Source organism: Crinia signifera, chromosome 11 (assembly GCF_055691185.1).
Source record: "Crinia signifera chromosome 11, ASM5569118v1, whole genome shotgun sequence".
Lineage (NCBI taxonomy): Eukaryota > Metazoa > Chordata > Amphibia > Anura > Myobatrachidae > Crinia > Crinia signifera.
In genome coordinates, this window is record NC_139227.1 from 83,193,973 (window position 1) to 83,210,136 (window position 16,164).

The window sequence follows — 16,164 nt, forward strand, 5'->3', positions numbered from 1 at the left end:
CCTGCAGTATATCCCCACCCCATAAGTCACAGTTAGGATGGTGCTTGCTGAGGAATCTGCAATTCATTTGCTGTGTGCCACCCAGAGCTTTAGAGATGAGGAAACAAAGCTTAATTGTTGTCTCATGGGACCACAAAACCTTATCTCGCATTGGGCCAGATGTATCAAGCTTCAAAAATGTGATAACGTGGGGAGTGGTAAAGAGCCAGCCAATCACCTCCAACCTGTCATTTTTCAAACCCAGCCTGTTACATGGCAGGTAGGAGCTGATTGGCTGGCTGTTTATCACTCTCTGTTTTATCCCGTTTGAAGATTGATACATCTGGCCCATTGTAGCTGAGTCGTGGGTGATCACATACCTTAAGTTAAGGTAACTTAGGGTATGCGATTGGCGCCACCGATGTGATATTTGGCTATTTTTAGCCTTTATTGCCGGCAAAGACAAAATCGCGTTGATCGCGTCCATCGCATTCCATTATAATGGCACGCGTTCGACCGTCGCGATCAACGCGATATTACGTAGGGAGCAATGTTAAATTAGCCGGCTATTACAAAATCGCGTTGATCGCGTCCATCGTATTATAATGGCATGCGATGCGACAGACGCGATTTTACTTAGGGAACAATGTTAAATGGGCCAATGGTCCAGATTTTTGATTGTATAGGCACCCTAATGTGTAATGTGTATGTTAAATGCCCCCCCATTGTTAATGGGAACCCACGATTAACGCCAACCCGAAGCGTGGCGAGCATAGCGAGCCTGCAAGGGGAGGCGGTACGCGTCCTACGACCTGTTCATACCCCGCGAGGGGACGCGTAATACCTGTGAAGTAATGTGCGTCCGCTAGCCACGCTTAGGGCTCGGTGGCTCGCTGCGCTCGCCACACTGTATAAAGTCAACTCCACGCCGACGTGGATAGTGGGGGTATGAAAAGGTCGGAGGACGCGTACCGCCGCCCCTCATGTGCTCGCTATGCTCGCCACGCTTCGGGTTGGGGTTGATCGTGGGGTGCCGTTAACAATAGAGGGGCATTACACCCATGAGGGTGGGTATACAATGAAAATTGGAGTCTGGGGGGCATTTTACATTGGGGCCAATGTAAAATCGGGTCTCAGGGACCATTTTACATTGGTTCCAATGTAAAAAATCGCGTTGATCGCGTCGATCACATCGCATGCGATTTGGTTGCATGCGATGCGATCGACACAATTTTTGGGATCCCGATGGATGCAATTAAAATCGCTGGCGCCCTGCTAGGAAACAAGTACCATTATTAAAATGAATATTGTATTACAGTATATCAGATAACAATCTCCTGTTTATATTGGAACAGGGTTATTTATACTCAAAGTCATACATATGATAAACTCATTATTGTATAAGTCTATCAAAAATCTACGCAATAAGAATAATTGTAACCTACAATCAACAGCAACAACATCAGCAGCAACTGGTTCAGGTAAGCAGAGCAAACCCAAGCCTACAAGGCTTATTCTGGCAGGGTGATGGCTTGGCGCAGTAAGGGGTCCCAGCAACATTCTGTGGCTTCTGATTTATATTCTGTTCCCCAGTGGCACCAGGTTGTCTTTATAGGTGCCGGATGACTGAGCGGCAGTCAGGATTCCGACAGTAATTACATCAACGTCGGAATCCCGACTGCTAAACCCCTGACAGACGGGCAGCGGCTATTCTCCCTTGTGGGGGTCAGCTGACCGCCCGCTAACTCCCGAGCATCCGCGCATATGTAAGTGTGAGTCACTTTTACATGCGTGCACCTTCGGCATCATTCGATGGTCGCCAACCATCGAATGATGTGAGTGGATTACAGTAGGCTGCGCATGGATGTTACTGTGTAACAGCCATTTGCAGGCCCTGCGAGCTAATAGCCCTTGCGAATGGGTGGTGGCCGGGCCACCATTTGCAAGACCGGGTTTGGTGGACTCGCTAGGCTGTGAATTTGCAGCCTTGCGAACCAACCAGAATAACCCCTTTATCTGTAGTGTTATGTGGTGTCCGTCTACAGTGCCTCCAAAATCAATGTTTCTGCAGTCACAAAACACCAGTCAGAGTACAAATAATTATTTATATTTTGGGGATTTATATGCAGACAAGATATATATATATTTTTTTTACTTCAGACCCAAAGAACAGGGTAAGAGGAAGGGGATAACAGTGCAAGGAGAGTAACAAGGGAAATATAAATACAAATTGGTAAATTTAATAAAAACAAATATTAAAAATGCTTTGAGCTCATAGGTCCAGATAAAATGGCAGTTTAACCCTTCCAATACTATAGGCCTGGACCTCCAGTCATGGAAGGGTTAAAATGCTACAATGCGATTAGTGTCTTATTTACTGTAAGAAAACCATACTTACAGGATTGTAACATTAAGAGCAGAAATGACGCCAGAAAGACCGATTGGGGGTCTGGTATCTGGGTCCTTAATAATAAAGTCACCACTTCATCTGTTTGCACAGCGCTGGCGCGCCGAGTGCCCAGTTTAGGGAGCGCTGATTCAACATCTGGCACTAATCACTGCCCCCCTTCTTTTTGAGGCACAATATTGGTCCTCGCGCCATGTTAAGATTAAGTGCACTTTTGTGGTTAGAGAATTAAATACAAAACAAACAAGAACCAAAAAAAAAGGATTCACATAAAATACAATAAAGCACAAAGATATCTCAGTAACGTAAAACGGCTTGTGCAGCCTCTGGCTTAGCGGCAGCAGCTAACAGGTCAGACTGCTGAGCTACACAGCTTGCGGAGATGGTTAACAACTATCGGAGATGGGGTCTTCCTGGTAACTTCAATCAAGGATTGGGAGGGTCACAGATAGAGGGAAGGTTTGTAACAGAATCAGACATAACACGTAACATACAGAAAATCATTAGCATGGGGGGAGAAGCTGCACCCATCCTCAGCCTTTACATTCCCCATTATTGGACAAGGGAAATCACATTTTTCTTGTGTGGCGATCGTTCCCTGTGTCTCCAGTGTGATGGTTTACTGATTTCCAGTTGTGCCCAGTTGATTCCAGTGCTGCTTGGTTTGGTCCAGTGTTGAACATCCAGTGAGGAGTTTGGGTCACCCCGCGGCTGCCCACAGTCTCGGGGGCGTGGAGGGGGAGGGGCACGGGCACGTTTTCTGTGCCCAATAAAAAAAAAAAAAAGAGAAATGTGTTTTTTTTTTCCAGCTGTTTAACGAGCGCGTCAGTCGCAGAGTCGGTAAAAACTGAAATAATAGTCTGTAACTTGTGAAGGATCCAGAGAAGTGTCATAGCATCCTGCTGCTCCCTGAGAGACAGAAAGAGGGACAGTTAGAGAAGACTCCTGCGTATGAGGCATGAACACTGCACAAGTATCAGACAACAGAGGGGGATGTCAGGTGCTAGAAGGCGCATTTATTGTCTAATGACCTTAAACTAATACTGGCAATGTATTATAATCGGTGTCTGGATTCTGGGAAGACTGGCGCAGTGTAACCCAAGCTGATGGCTGCGTATTGGTTGTAAATGCACTAAGGACACTGGTGAGTAGATCAGAACAGCTTACCGGAGGTGACACCTGCAGGTGAAAGGTGAAATCCTGGGAAGGAAACAACTGGAGAGACCATAAGTGGTACGATGATGGGATCGGCTGGGTGCACGCTCCAGAGACCTGGGGGAGAGAAAAAGTTTCCATCAACTCCCATTACACTTACTACCAAGTGTACATACATATAATACTACATTTTATTAGCAGCTTATAGTCTCTGATCATGCTATTGCAAATGCCTGTAGCAGCCAGGGTCTATGGTACCATAGCAGGAATCTGGCGGCTTTAGGACCCTTGCCATATGCTGTCTAGCTAGCCCTAGGGTGCTCAGCACAGGCCGGAGACTTACAATGGTCTATGACACAGGTCTTCAACCTGTGGCCCTCCAGATGTTGTGGAACTACATGTCCCAGCATGCCCTGACAGTTTTGGCATGCTCTTATAGGAAAAAAATGTGGCAATGCATGTTGGAACATGTAGTTTCACAACATCTGGGGGGCCATTGAAGATCCATGGTCTATGATATATTTGGGAGAACCATTTCACCTTGTGTGTAGCGGAGCATAGAAACTTAAGTGACAGCTCTGTTGAACAGCCTAAAACTTACCTTCATCTGCACTTTAGCATACTCTGAGTTGCTTGCAGCTTTACGGAACTGTGAACATTGGGTCAGGGCTAAAAAAAGGGCAAAAGCGCTTATTTAGCGTTTAAGATTTGTAAGTTTGTTTGCATATTATTGAGCAATAATATAGATATTTAAGCACTTAGGTGTTACAGCAAAAGGTTGAATAGAGAGTTATTAAATGGTACAGATATTTGAATGTGATTAATTAAGAGTACAATAAGAATGTTCATTGGTTGTAACATAATACAGTAGAATTGTAGAATACATTTGTTTACTTTAAGTAAACATCTAATCAGTCGTTCTTCTCTGCGGGCGTCCTCGGAGATTTGCATAGTCTCCGAGGTGCTCGTAGCGGGGTGGGCATACAGTAGGCGGGCAGGGGGCCTTCGCAGGGTTTCCTGGGCGTACTCACAAAAATATTGGATGCACCCAGGAAATGCTGGGCATCAGCAAGTGAACGGGGGTGGCTACTTGCCTTCCGGGGGCCGGCAGCAGACGTCACCGAATGTCAGCTGCCCACAATGTTCACGGAGCAGGGTGCCACTAAATAAAGTCACCAGGGAGTGAGCGCTTCAGAAATCGACCATCGAATGATTTGGGGAAAATATGCGAATAGCGGGGTGTGGGCATTTGGGCGGTGCTACAAAGCTCACAAAGAAGCAAAATAACACTGCTTTGCGAGCCAACCAGAATAAGGGCCATACTGCTTATTAATGGGTGCAAGAATAGTGTAGCCCTGGCAGAAACAATGGTTAAACATAGAGAACCCCAAGTAGGCATCGGCCTGGCTGCGTTCCCATGGGAATGCCCAGCATTTCATAGAGACGCCCATGCCACTTTCATGGAGGAGAAACATCCTCCGGTGCGTGACAGCACTTGATGCTCTGATGAAGTGAACTATTAGGGGGAGCAGGCAAGAAACCGAATGGACATTCCAAACTACATCATCTACATATGCGATGGTCAGTGGGATGTACCGCCAATGCTTTGTACATTCCGTCCAGAGAGAGAGAGAGAGAGAGAGAGAGAGTTGGGGCAGAGAGAGAGAGACTGGACACACTTGTCGGCATAAGCAGGCAGCAAACGGAACACATGAATTCCCCGCCTGACTCTGTAACGCCCCAATTGCTGGCTCAATAATCCTGGCTGGTACACACTTTTGCAGAAGAAAATCAACGAAATAAAAATGTATTGTTTGAGGGGAAACAATTGTTGTCACTGATTTTCATTCTGTCTTCTTCTGATCTTCCTTAACCATTGCATTGGCAGGTCTCAGTATCATATCCGCCACAGACGGCTCATATTTATTTTTGATCTGTCCGACAGCCGGCGCTTACCTGTTTGCTAGGCTGGAAGTATATGCAGCTTAGCGAACAGGACTGAATCAGGCCCTTTATCGGTCTGTGCTCATGGTCGCCATCTCTCTCTCTACAGATCTCACACACTCTCCCTCTGCCCCAGGTTAATGGCTGTGAGGGGTAAGGAGACAGGAGGGAAGAAGGACACAGAAAACCTATATGTTACCTAACAACTCACCTCTGATATAATGCTAGAACAGGTCCAGGTGCAGCACATATTCGGTGTACACATAGGTGACCGGCTGCTCACCCGCTGTACTCGAGTAGACCTGGGTAACATAGATAAAGGTTATTACTGCACTATTTACACAATACTGACTATAGTGCACAACCTAGGGGTCTAGTTACTGTACTAACATGCAGCAATAATGTGGATTGTCTATTACCTATTATTGGGGCAACAGAAACTCACTTATTGCCACCATCAGAGAAAGGTGACTAATATCTGGGACTTAAAAATACTTTCTACCTCACTCTTCCCAACTGCTTTATATGTAATAATAAAATACATTTTTAACCAATTTATCATCTTTTTTTCATGGATATTTGTAAGAAACACCCTTTCAGCATTTTATATGTGCAAACTGAAATGGGAAACAGGGACAGAGGGGCGCACAATCCCTTTACTATAGTGTTCTCAGATGCAGTCCTCTGCATACACTGGCAGTGCATGTTTTCCATATTTCCTTGCTGGAGCACAGGCATATTCATTACTCACTGACACATTATGAAATATCTACAGATGATTCTTAGGATTTCACTTGTGTTTCTGTGAGGAGACCTGTAAATTGTGCGACGTTAGCTTGTCCCAAGCACTGGAAATGGGAAGCAATGCTCCTCTATAAGAAATGAATGTTACAGTAAGGGGGTCATATTGTTCATTTGCACCCCCCACGTGGTCCAGCGATGGGTTTTTTCCGTGCATGCACATAATGAATTATGCGCATATGCAGGGTCCCTGGGCGACTGAACTCATCGACTGATCAGTTCACACTGACCAATGTGGGCCAGGGGAGTGGGGCAGCAGAGTAGGGTGTCGACCATGGGAACGCTCAGCATTTCATGGCCGTCCCCATGGGATTGCGTGCAGCAGATGGTGTGCCAGGGTTGGACAGCTGACGTCACATGATGTCGGGCAGGCGGATGACGTCATATTTGCGTGGCCTGGATAAGTCATTCGATGGTCGGTGATCATCAAATGATTTCTCCTGCTGCGGGCACATGAGAGGGTATGTGTATTCGTGACACTTCCCCTCGCATGGTTGCAAGGTGATACGGTGGCGATTCGGCAGGGGCAGGCCCTCTGGGACTCGGTACGCTGCGAGTTTCACAGCTTACCGAGTCAACCAGAATCAGGGCCTAAGTGTAGAGATGGTGATGTGTTATATGTGTTATGTAAAATATCTCTCAATAATCCATCTATGCCAAATCACTTCAGTCAGACACAAAGCCCTCTGACTGGCTCACTGGTCACCAAAGGCTATCCGCTTAAGCAGCACTTTCCCAGTTACAGGAAGAACACTATACACTTGTACCCAGACCGTCCAATAGGACCCTTCCATCAGGTACAGAAAGCTCTGCTCCCGGACTTCCCAGGTGCAGTTACCTGCAGTGAAACAGCTTTCTCATTAATTATCTAGTTCAACACAGGTGACTACAATCATAAACAGGGGGAAGCCCAAGATCCTCTTGTAGCTGATGGAAGGGGTCGTGCTGGGGGATCTGTTATTCCCCCACTCCCATCCCTAACTCCTATCTAACATGTCAATACAGACAAAAGTAAAACAGTACGGATGGCCATTAACCATCGATGATTCCAAATCATTGATGGTTCATGGCCAATGTTGAATACTTTAGCCATAGATGGGGGAGAACCAGATGGTTTCCCTCCATCGATGGAACAGCAAAACGATGTTTGCCTTTTTTTTAAAGCGCCGGGACACAGAGCATAGCTCTGCCCCCTGACACCAGCGAAGCCCCGTCCCCCGTGTTTTGATTGGCCCACAGGCCAATCAATCAAACACAATGGATGACCATCGATATGTAAAAATATCGATGGTCATCATTGCATAGTTTAGCACTATCGATAGCAAGTTGCAGAACTGTATTCTATTGTATTATGTTGGTGAAATAGTTACAGCCATACATTTATGTACATTTATTGTTCCTTTCCTGCAGTTAGATTATAAATTAGGAACATGTACCTGTACATAGGATCTCACTGAAATTAGGCACAAATAACATTAACAGGGTAAGCTATAGCAACTTAGAAATCCTAAAAATAAAATTAGACCCATTAGCATGGATACTATAGAGTGTATATGGGAGAGCAGCAAGCTGGTCACATGACCCAAGCTATACACTTTCATAGCTGAGAGTGGCAGTTATTTTCCAACTGGCATCTCTGCAGCAGACAGCATTAGAGGAGGAAGCAGGAGCCCAAGCAGAGGATTGAGAAGGGGAGAAAAAGCGATTTCAGGAGACAGAAAGCAAATTACTGGATCAGGTGAACCCGTCGTAAGACGCAGGAGCCGAATCAGGAGAGGTAAGTAAACTTATTGGATCAGGTGTACCCGTCGGAAGACGCAGGAGCCAGATCAGGAGAGGTAAATCGACTTAGTGGATCAGGTGTACCCGTCGGAAGACGCAGGAGCCAGATCAGCAGAGGTAAATCGACTCATTGGATCAGGTGTACCCGTCGGAAGACGCAGGAGCCAGATCAGGAGAGGTAAATCGACTTATTGGATCAGGTGTACCCGTCAGAAGACGCAGGAGCCAGATCAGGAAAGGTAAATTGACCAATTGGATCAGGTGTACCCGTCGGAAGACGCAGGAGCCAGATCAGGAAAGGTAAATTGACCAATTGGATCAGGTGTACCCGTCGGAAGACGCAGGAGCCAGATCAGGAGAGGTAAATTGACTCAGTGGATCAGGTGTACCCGTCGGAAGACGCAGGAGCCAGATCAGCAGAGGTAAATCGACTCCTTGGATCAGGTGTACCCGTCGGAAGACGCAGGAGCCAGATCAGGAGAGGTAAATTGACCAATTGGATCAGGTGTACCCGTCGGAAGACGCAGGAGCCAGATCAGGAAAGGTAAATTGACCAATTGGATCAGGTGTACCCGTCGGAAGACGCAGGAGCCAGATCAGGAAAGGTAAATTGACCAATTGGATCAGGTGTACCCGTCGGAAGACGCAGGAGCCAGATCAGGAAAGGTAAATTGACCAATTGGATCAGGTGTACCCGTTGGAAGACGCAGGAGCCAGATCAGGAAAGGTAAATTGACCAATTGGATCAGGTGTACCCGTCGGAAGACGCAGGAGCCAGATCAGGAAAGGTAAATTGACCAATTGGATCAGGTGTACCCGTCGGAAGACGCAGGAGCCAGATCAGGAGAGGTAAATTGACTCAGTGGATCAGGTGTACCCGTCGGAAGACGCAGGAGCCAGATCAGCAGAGGTAAATCGACTCATTGGATCAGGTGTACCCGTCGGAAGACGCAGGAGCCAGATCAGGAGAGGTAAATCGACTTATTGGATCAGGTGTACCCGTCAGAAGACGCAGGAGCCAGATCAGGAAAGGTAAATTGACCAATTGGATCAGGTGTACCCGTCGGAAGACGCAGGAGCCAGATCAGGAAAGGTAAATTGACCAATTGGATCAGGTGTACCCGTCGGAAGACGCAGGAGCCAGATCAGGAGAGGTAAATTGACTCAGTGGATCAGGTGTACCCGTCGGAAGACGCAGGAGCCAGATCAGCAGAGGTAAATCGACTCCTTGGATCAGGTGTACCCGTCAGAAGACGCAGGAGCCAGATCAGGAAAGGTAAATTGACCAATTGGATCAGGTGTACCCGTCAGAAGACGCAGGAGCCAGATCAGGAGAGGTAAATTGACTCAGTGGATCAGGTGTACCCGTCGGAAGACGCAGGAGCCAGATCAGCAGAGGTAAATCGACTCCTTGGATCAGGTGTACCCGTCGGAAGACGCAGGAGCCAGATCAGGAGAGGTAAATTGACCAATTGGATCAGGTGTACCCGTCGGAAGACGCAGGAGCCAGATCAGGAAAGGTGAATTGACCAATTGGATCAGGTGTACCCGTCGGAAGACGCAGGAGCCAGATCAGGAAAGGTAAATTGACCAATTGGATCAGGTGTACCCGTCGGAAGACGCAGGAGCCAGATCAGGAAAGGTAAATTGACCAATTGGATCAGGTGTACCCGTCGGAAGACGCAGGAGCCAGATCAGGAAAGGTAAATTGACCAATTGGATCAGGTGTACCCGTCGGAAGACGCAGGAGCCAGATCAGGAAAAGTAAATTGACCAATTGGATCAGGTGTACCCGTCGGAAGACGCAGGAGCCAGATCAGGAAAAGTAAATTGACCAATTGGATCAGGTGTACCCGTCGGAAGACGCAGGAGCCAGATCAGGAAAGGTAAATTGACCAATTGGATCAGGTGTACCCGTCGGAAGACGCAGGAGCCAGATCAGGATAGGTAAGTCAACTTATTGGATCAGGTGTACCCGTCGGAAGACGCAGGAGCCAGATCAGGAGAGGTAAATCGACCAATTGGATCAGGTGTACCCGTCAGAAGACGCAGGAGCCGGATCAGGAGAGGTAAGTTGACATATTGGATCAGGTGTACCCGTCGGAAGATGCAGGAGCCGGATCAGAAGATGGAGGAGATGGTCGGGAAGAAGAGGAGAAGGAAGGAGACCTCAAGAAGGCCTGAAAAGGAAGCACCTGAGGAGGAACCCAGCGGCAAGATACAGAAGACAGACCAGAACACAGAGGAGATGGCCGGAAAGAAGAGGTGCAGGAAGGAGACATCAAGAAAGCCTGAAAAGGAAGCACCTGAGGAGTCCAGCAGCAAGATGCAGGAGAAAGACCAGAAGACAGTGAACAACACTTCATCAAGAAAATCCAGAGAGGAGGAATCGCTGGAAGAGAGAAAGAGAGCAGCAAGCGAGGCTAAAGACCCGGATGAAGATCAGCCAAGACCAGGTAAGCGGAAATGTAGTTGGATGTCCTTGCACTGAAGTTCATTTTCACACTGGCAAAGTTGAATATTGTTTATATAAAAAAAATATTAATAATGTTTTATATGTAATTTATATTCACTTCATTGGTTACTACAGTTATTCAGATAAAGACAGTCTTAAAAAAATGGATTAGTAAAACTACTGTAATATTTATGGAGAAAGGTGCACAACTACAAAGGTGCTGTAACCTACAGTATAGCTCAGTTTGGTGACAGGCATATGCCGGCATTCGCAGTGTCATTTACACAATGAAAACACAGTATGAATGTTCTTCTACCTTTACCTAGCCTAATCCTAACATTACTATGATTATTACTTTATTAACCCCACACCCAAATATCAGGGGGTTTACAGAATAGATCTAGGTTTACTGGCACTAAAGGTGGTAATACCCAGGATGGCGGTGCCTGCATTTATACGTGACAGCCCAACCCCCCTGGGGAAGGCAGCCATGGTGCCAACTGGAGAATGTTCCCCCAGAGTTATCACTAGGGCTGGTGTCACCCGGTGTAATGACTCGTGGGGGGAAATTTACTAAGATGTGCATGCTACTTCACATGTGATGTTGCTATGGGCAACCAATCAGAATCTACTTCTTCTTTATTTAGCATCCTCTAAAAGGCATGATCTGATTGGTTGCCCATAGAATACACATCTTAGTAAATCCCCCCCCCCCCTCCCCCATGGTGTCATGGCGTTTTTTTCCCTTCATTTAATTATGGACTTGGTACAATATTAGATATTTAATCTAAAGTAATGTATGTTAAAAATAATTTCACATATAGGAATACAGATGCAAACCCTTTCATGCTGTTTTTATAGGACCTTTTGGTAGGTTATAAAAAGTAATACAACAAAACGCATTATATCCAGTGTCAAACTTGGACATGAAGGGCCCATCAGGCGAATGTAATGGTTGGCATCTATTGTAGCTCAATGCCATTACAAATGTACTACAGGCGATGTGATTAGTGTCAGAACGGTATGGCCAGTAACTACAGGATTAGCTCAGAGGAATTGGCTTGGTCACTAGAACCCCAGGCAATCCTTTTGATCACTAGCAATCATTTCCCTGCTTAAATTTGCATGAGAATGCATCACTACCAGTTCCTTAAAACACATAAATGAACATGCTCCATTCCTACAATATCAAATAGGCACTATTCAGTTACGCAACAAAATTATTAAACTCAAAAGTGATCAAGGTGCAGGGCAATACTGTGTCTGAAGTCTGAGGGCACATAGAAAACATTGGTGGTAGGTGTAGAAGGACAGAAAGCCGACACAAGAAGAGGAAAGGGCTAATGCACTGCTGTTAACAAGGGAAGGGCAGAGAGCCTGGATCAGACAGAGCTTGAGAGTCCAAACCACGCAGGGATAGAGCAGAGAGACTGAACCAGACAGGGGAAGGGCAGAGAGGCCAGACCAGACAGGGGAAGGGCAGAGAGGCCGGAAAAGACAGGGGAAGGGCAGAGAGGCTGGACCAGACAGGGGAAGGGCAGAGAGGCCGGAAAAGACAGGGGAAGGGCAGAGAGGCCGGACCAGGCAGGGAAAGGGCAGAGAGGCAGGACCAGGCAGAGAGGCCGGACCAGACAGGGGAAGGGCAGAGAGGCCGGACCAGACAGGGGAAGGGCAGAGAGGCCAGACCAGACAGGGGAAGGGCAGAGAGGCCGGACCAGACAGGGGAAGGGCAGAGAGGCCGGACCAGACAGGGGAAGGGCAGAGAGGCCGGACCAGACATGCGCATGTGCAGGTCTGCCTGTGGAGCTGGGCACAACAGCTCTCCTTATCGCCTGGGGGGGATTAATACATTTGCCCATAATGGTGGCCGCTTCTCCACGCTATGCAGGAGAAGCGAGACCCATTATTTAAAAAATGTTATGGCCTCCATCATACATCTGCCCCACTGTGTACATTAAAAGTGTAGTTAGGAGCTTGAGGTTACTGTACAATGATGTCTGGCGTTTCCGATTAGCTATAAGTATATTCAGCTTTGTAAAACCCTACAGTGTGTTTTATGTTGTGGTCCTAGTATTCCGACTTCAGTTATCATCATATTACTGTGTCTTTAGCTGTTAAACAATAATTTCATAATGTCTCTTACTTTACTCCACAAGGACCAAGCAGCGTCTCACCACCAGACAAGGAGGAACCTCTCTTCATGGACAGGTACAAGATCAGCCGTGAGTTAGGAGAGGGCGGCTATGGAGTGGTCCTGCTGGCGCGTGAGATCTCCACCAAGACGGATGTCGCCATAAAGGTCGTGAACAACGAGGGACTGTCAGAGAGAGAAAAAGAGAAGACAAGGATTGAGACCAGGGCCCTACAATCAACATCTGGGAGCCCCTTCTTAGTACATGGCCTCCTGACCTTCCAGACCGAGAACATCTTGGCATTCGTCATGGACTACGCCAACGGAGGAGACTTATTCGACCTGCTGCAATCAAGAGGGCGTCTTGAGCCTACAGCTGCAACGTAAGATCTATTCATAATCTGGTGTATAACTGTGTGACTGTGTGCAAGACAAAATCCTATAGGAGCTTACAGTCTAGGAAATGAGCAAACACACATACTTACATTCACTGTACAATATATGTTATTCCTTGTTGGATTCCCATCACTTTGGGGTATAGGTATGAAGCAGTGATAAGGAAGTGAGCCAGAAGAGAAGTGGCCCATGGCAACCAATCAGCACTGTAGTAAAGGTGCGTACACACGGTAAGATATAGTGCACAATCTAGCTAGCTAGTTGTGAATAGCATGCTAGATAGTGCACTATATCTTCCCGTGTGTACGCACTATCTGACGTACGATGCACGCTCCCACCGGTCGTCTGGCAGGGAGCTGCTCGGGTGAACATGCAACTCAATTCTGGCTAGAAAGCATAAGATGTATAGTGTAGTATAGCTGTGACGTCATATCGTATGTGATATCTTATGCACATTGTACGTTATTATAAGCACAAATCTTATGCTTCTGACCACTGGGACTTTCCTGGGAAATAGTATACAATATCATACGGAACATAAATCGTACCGTGTGTACGCACCTTAACGCCTGTAATTTGCATAGTATGAAATTATACAGAGTAGCGGATTGGTTGCCATAGACCAATTTTCCTCTGGCTCATTGCTCCTCCCTTATCACTGCTCATACAACTACCCATTTGCCTTTTCCTACTATGACTTTATCCTACCTGTATTTTCTTTTGCCGTTTCTATAGCTCTTGAGGTGGCCATGCGCTTCTTCTTGCAGCAGAGTATGGCCATCCAATCCCTTCGGCCGGAACCTTCCCATGAGGATCGCATGTGATGTATCGCATACGATCCTTTGACATGTGATGTATCACATGCGACCCCGCTCCCCGCAGTGGGTCCTAGTTGGAGGTCGGACATGCAGCAGGTACGACCTTTGATCTGATGCACAGTGGACCGCGTATCGGATCAGATGTCAAACACACCCGATTTGGCCACTTTTATACAATTTCTAAGCCCGATCCGTCCGAATCAGGTGAAAAGTAGCCAAATTCGGACTAGTGTATGGGCACCTTTACACTATTCCCCATCCTACACTGTATCTCTCTATCCTGCCCATACACTACGGCTGATTTGGGATGTTACAATATTGATACATTTCTTCTTTAACAGAGTCTTCGCTGCCGAGATCGTGTCCGGTCTCCAGCACTTCCACAGGATGGGCTTCATCCATCGGTAACTAACTTTCTTTCCTTGTTTAAATAAACATAAAATACAAGGGCTGCATTAGTACTTGTTCTTATTGTGGGAAATAAATCATAGTAGTTACACCCTTATAAACATAACATTACTCTGCGATGCATTCAGTGCTAATATGTGCACTGAGAAATAAGAGGTATGTTAAGATATTTTACTGCCTGCACAGAAGACCCATGTGCAGAAGAACTGGCACTGATGCCATAATATTTGCTATATTCTGCACAGACACAAACTCCATATTTCTGGGGAAGACATATGGCGTTCCAGTCATCCATGCTCGGTGAGCATAAGGGGCAGCCTGGTGCCCCCTCAGCTTTAGGACCTTGTTCATAGCACACACTGCACCCTGGTCTGGCCATGTGGAACAGGCATTTATCAATTGGCAGATGCACTTTTCTACATTTCCCGATGTATCGTCATATAGCCAGCCTCAATCCGCCATGCTGAGTAAAGGCCCCCATACACTATGTGATTTTGGGACGATTTCATCCGATTTCGGCACTTTGTGCCGATAATCGGATGAAATCGGCCCAAAATCGTAGGTATGTGACATTTGATCCGATCCGATGCGCGGTCCCGTGCGCATCGGACCGGATCAGGGAGGTCGGACGGTCTATACATACGATCACGTCCGACCTCCCTGTATGCATATGCCTGCCACCTGACAGGCATATGCATACAGACACCGGGGGAGTAGTGGGGGCGGCCAGCGGCAGCGGTGGTCGGGGCGGCCAGCGGCGGTAGTGGGGGCGGGCAGCGGGGGCGGGCAGCGGCGGCGGGGACGGGCGGCGTGTGCGGTGAGCGCAGTGTACTTACACATAGCAGCAGCGGCGGGGACGGGACGCGCAGTGGCGGCTATTATATTTTTAAAATACTTGTCAAATGACCGGCCGCTCTCTGATCGGCTGAGAGCTCTCCGGCCAATCAGAGAGCGGCCGGTCATTTGACAAGTATTTTAAAAATATAATAGCCGCCACTGCGCGTCCCGTCCCCGCTGCTGCTGCTATGTGTAAGTACACTGCGCTCACCGCACACGCCGCCCGTCCCCGCCGCCGCTGCCCGCCCCTACTACCGCCGCTGGCCGCCCCCACCACCGCTGCCCGTCCCCACTACTGCTCACCGCCCTGCAGCTCCCCGGGTTTTTTTTTACATGGGATAAATCGCATGCGATTTATCCCATGTAAAAATGGCACATCAAGTGCCAAAGTATGTGAGCCTCCCGGGGAGCTGCCGGGCGGCTCGCAGGTAAATTGGGTCCGACTTGTCCCTAGGACAAGTCGGCCTAATGTATGGGGGCCTTAAGTGCCAGTGAGACCCCAGGTCCCGTGCAACTCTGCCAGCATCCAGCATCTGCCAGCAAATGCCTCTTAGTCACAACATAACACAACTAAGATGCGCCAGGAGACTTTGCCCTAATATGTGTCTGAGGACATATCTGCAGCCTTAGTCACTTACTGTATTATGTATTTCATATACTGTCCATGCAAACAAGTACTTAATGAAGAAATTGTTCCTATTACAGAGACATCAAACCAGAGAACATCCTGCTTCATGACGGCCATATTAAAATCGCCGACTTCGGGCTGGCGTTGGAGAACACACCCAAAACCTCTGGCTACGCTGGAACACGTGGCTACATTGCCCCAGAGGTGAGGCTATAATAAATTAGAGGTCGGCTGTACAGTATAAAGGTGCATGCTACAAACAATAGCGGCTTTATGTTCTAAATGGCATCTAATCATGATCTGCCTTCACTGACAGCCAATCACAGGTGTTTTCCTACACTGGTGGTTTATGAGTGGCTGGCTGGGTAATGCAGAGCCAGGGCAATCCCTCTTATCATTTTGCAGGGGTTGTTCATAGTGAAC

The 16,164-nt window shown here is 47.4% G+C and overlaps 1 long non-coding RNA gene across 4 annotated transcripts in view; it reads right to left on the reverse strand.

Moving 5' to 3' along the window:
* Positions 1 to 1,986: 1,986 nt before the first annotated feature.
* The window catches only part of LOC146046264 (uncharacterized), a 169,477-nt gene continuing 155,299 nt past the window's right edge, over positions 1,987 to 16,164 (reverse strand). For 3 of the 4 annotated variants that reach the window (XR_014465820.1, XR_014465818.1, XR_014465819.1), the window contains 2 exons: positions 12,667 to 14,289; positions 5,697 to 5,787 (listed from right to left, as the gene is read on the reverse strand). This is a non-coding gene — a long non-coding RNA (uncharacterized LOC146046264). Of the gene's footprint in view, positions 3,296 to 3,553; positions 3,659 to 4,142; positions 4,211 to 5,696; positions 5,788 to 12,666; positions 15,022 to 16,164 lie in introns of those variants that run through there. The other variant, XR_014465817.1, reaches the window with a different exon arrangement.